This window comes from Phacochoerus africanus, chromosome 2 (assembly GCF_016906955.1).
Source record: "Phacochoerus africanus isolate WHEZ1 chromosome 2, ROS_Pafr_v1, whole genome shotgun sequence".
Lineage (NCBI taxonomy): Eukaryota > Metazoa > Chordata > Mammalia > Artiodactyla > Suidae > Phacochoerus > Phacochoerus africanus.
The window spans coordinates 267,096,294-267,100,341 of record NC_062545.1 but is presented as its reverse complement, the minus strand read 5'-3'; the positions used below and the strand labels follow the sequence as shown (position 1 = coordinate 267,100,341).

Genomic DNA, 4,048 nt, shown 5'->3' with positions numbered 1-4,048 from the left:
TTCCATATGGTAGGCAACTCTGTAACATCAAATGAATAGGCATTCAGCCATCATATACAGTGTTAATACATCAATAAATTCCAGTTTGTTATTTGCATTGTTACTATTCCTTATCTTTAATTTTTTCTTCCTTTTCCTCATCTCTCATAAAATAAGTGAAAAATCCTATATAAAACATGTCACATAATTACAATTGTGGTTTTTGTCTTTTTCTCCTTTTAGAAATGTCAGTTTTTGCTTATATATTTTTTACACTATGTTATTGAGAACAAACCAATTTAGCATCATGTACTGCTCCTTGTGGGCTGATTCTTCTCCGTAAGGTGTGCCAAAATTGGCTTGCATTGGCTTCAAGCTGACTGTGAACATCTCTTTGCACACTACATACTCAATGACACCATGCTGGTGGATTGAAATTAGCCACAATGGGCATAATTACACTATGAAAATTGGCAAATGGTACAAAGTAATGCTCTTCTATGATAGGGAGCCATTTTTTATTCATTGGACAGAACACCATTGCATTTGTAGTTGAGGGGCGATTTGTCTTTCACCATGGCTCCTACCCTCACATCTCATTTACGTTCTCTGATATTAGTTTAGATATGCCAGCTTTCTTTTAGTTAGCATTTAGATGTATTTCTTTTCCAACACTTTAAACTTTCTTATGTCCTTATATATGGAAATTGTTAGTTCTTAGCAGTATAAAGATGGGTTTTGGTCTTTTTTGCCTTTTTGTCTTTTCTAGGGCCACAACTGTGGCATATAGAGGTTCCCAGGCTATGGGTCCAATCAGAAATGTGGCCGCCAGCCTATGCCACAGCCACAGCAATGTGGGATCCAAGCCACATCTGTGACTTATACCACAGTTCATGGCAAAGCAGGGTCCTTAACCCACTGAGTGAGGCCAGGGATCAAACCTACAACCTCGTGGTTCCTAGTCAGATTCATTAACCTCTGAGCCACAGTGGGAACTCTGGTTTTGGTCTTTTTATGTAGGTTCACCATCATTGTATTTCTGGAGAATTTGATCTATTAACATCCAATATAATCAGAATGTTTGCGAATTTGTGTTTTCCATGTCTCTGTATGTTTTATTTTTATTTTTTAATTACTCAAATGAATTTATCACATCTTAGTTGTATAGTGATCATCACAATCCAATTTCACAGGATTTCCATCCCACAAACCAAGCATATCCCCCCACCACCCAAAATGTCTCCTCCAGAGACCATAAGTTTTTCAATGTCTTAAAACATTGAGACATTGTGAGTCAGCAACTGTTCTGCAAAGAAGTTCAGTCTGTCCTTTCTTCAGATTCCACATGTCAGTGAAAGCATTTGATGTTGGTGTCTCATTGTATGGTTGACTTCACTCAGCATGATAATTTCTAGGTCCATCAATGTTACTAAAAATGCTGGTATTTTGTTCCTTTTAATGGCTGAGTAATATTCCATTGTGTATATGGAATATTACATATTTTTTTTTGCCATTTCTTGGGCTTCTTCCATGGCATATGGAGGTTCCCAGGCTAGGGGTCAAAATGGAGCTGTAGCTGCCAGCCTATGCCAGAGCCACAGCAACACGGGATCCGAGCTGCCTCTGCAACCTACACTGCAGCTCATGGCAACACTGGGTCCTTAACCCACTGAGCAAGGCCAGGGATCGAACCCACAACCTCATGGTTCCTAGTCAGATTTGTTAACCACTGCGCCACGATGGGAACTCCAGCACCACATCTTATTGATCCACTCCTCTGTCGATGGACATTTAGGTTGTTTCCATGGCTTAGCTATTGAAAATAGTGCTGCAATGAACATTGGAGTACATGTGTCTTTGCGAGTCATGGTTTTCTCTGGATAGATGCCCAGGAGTTGGATTGCTGGATCAAATGATAGTTCTATGTTTAGTTTTCTGAGGAATCTCCATCCTGCTTTCCACAGTGGTTGGACAAATTTGCAATCCCACCAATAGTGTACTAGGGTTCCTTTTTCTCCACACCCTCTCCAGCACTTATTGTTTGTAGACTTTTGGATGATGGCTAATCTGGCTGGTGTAAGTTGGTACCTCATAGAGGTTTTAATTTGCATTTCTCTACTAATGAGTGATGCTTGACATCTTTTCATGTGTTTTTTTTGGCCGTGTGTAATATAATTGTTGAATCTATTTGAAAATTTTAAAGTTTCCTTAAAATGGTCCATATGGTATGCACAACATCACAGCTGGTGCAAAACTGCCTGTACTTAGTTCGAAACACAAACACAGTGCATATGAACAGTATTCTTCGAAAAATAATCCAAAATGTTCCCACTGCATCATAAGGCAAACTTAAACTAGACTGTTGACAATATTCAGAGATTAACAAAACAAGCCAAATATTAAAGTATTTAAATATTTACTTTGACTTTTTTAAATAAGAGTAAGAGAACTTGCTGCCAAATTAACTCAGGATTCCTTATTTCAAATTACAGGAAATGTATTTTGCTCTACATATTCTAAACAATTGCAAAACTAGGTTTAAGATGTCTAACTCCCATTTTCTAGGCAGGCCCTAGTTTTTCTGATGCAACCTGGCAGCTTTGAACTTTGCAACCCTCTTTGTAGTTCCTTCTGATACTTCTGACAGAACTTCTTTTCATTCTGGGATGTTGGGTAGCACAGGATGAGCCATGGCTGGGTGTGGTGTTAAGGAGGGCAACAAAAATTCTTTTTCTATTGCTGTTCCAGAAAAAGCCTCAAGTGTTCCTGATAAGGGCGACAGTTTCTTCTGATGGTTTTCTTGCTGTTCCTCTTCCAAATGCTCTCACTAGTGTCACTACAAGTGGCCTCTTCACAGCTAATGCTCCTCAAGACTCCCCGTCTGTCATCGAAGTCAGCCGCACTGCTTTCACTGGTGTCACTGCAAACACTGTTCTCTCTACTGCGAGACTTCAGGATTGACTTACGAGGAACATATTCTCCATTCACGATATCAACAAAGACTCTGTAAATGTCAGCAGGAGTCCGGATCATAGGCAGCTCTTGGGCAGAATGACCACTGCCAGAGCTGGTTCTTTCGTCTGTGTTTGGCTTCTTCTTTCTTTTCACTGAATTTTAAAGTGGTAATTTTCTAGTATTTATTCGGACCCTCTTAGGTTCGACCGTATGAGAAAAATATATTGGTGGTATAGAATTATCTCCAACCTCTAAAGTGTCGTGGTCATTTTCATCATCACCATCGTTATTATCATCGTCATCATCATCTTCATCTTCATGACTGTGATAAAAATTTGAACCATTCATTGAACAGTTCAGTTGACTGTTCACTTGGCCATTGAACACTTCTGAATTTGCAACATTCATGTAACAACTGCTGGGAGTGAGAGAGTCTGTTACTTGATGCTTCACATTCACATTTATGTTCTGATCTTTCTTCTCTTCAGAGGACATATCTTCTTCATTTGCAATCACACTATCAGGCTTACTATCAATATCAATTTCACCCAGCACTTCTTCCTGTTTCTCTAGTTCTTCAACTCAAGCCCACAGTTCCTTATCAGCAAGCAAATCCTTGGATTTTAGATCATTCACAAATTCTGCTTCAAAAATATCTGAAGTTTTTGGTTTGGAGGAGGTTTATGAGCAATTCGGTGTTTTGCTTTAAATTCAAAGTCAGTTTTAATTTCTTATGTCAACAGTATCACCCGCAGCATCATTCATTTTCTGCAAATCTTCTGTAAATCCTACTCTGGATTCAAAATTTTTCATCATCTATTGTTTTTTAAAAATCACCTATTGTTTTTCTTACGTTTTCTTTCCAGTTTTCATCTAAGCCTACAGCCTGCTTTGCTGAACATTTTGCAAACCAATTGTCCCCAAGTAAAACAGTGACTTCATTAGTATGAACAAGTTTTCCTGGCATAAAGGCAAAGGGGCCAAACAGTACCATGATATCATAAGATAACTTATCAGACAAGATACTGAGTCTTTCTTGAAGGGCATTATAGTCATCATCTACCTTCTTCCAATGCTGGATTTTCTCTTGGCAGTTACTGACCACCTTTTCTTG

General features: G+C 38.7%; 1 pseudogene; it reads right to left on the bottom strand.

Moving 5' to 3' along the window:
- Window positions 1–2,551: 2,551 nt before the first annotated feature.
- On the bottom strand, window positions 2,552–4,048 carry LOC125121401 (unconventional prefoldin RPB5 interactor-like; annotated as a pseudogene).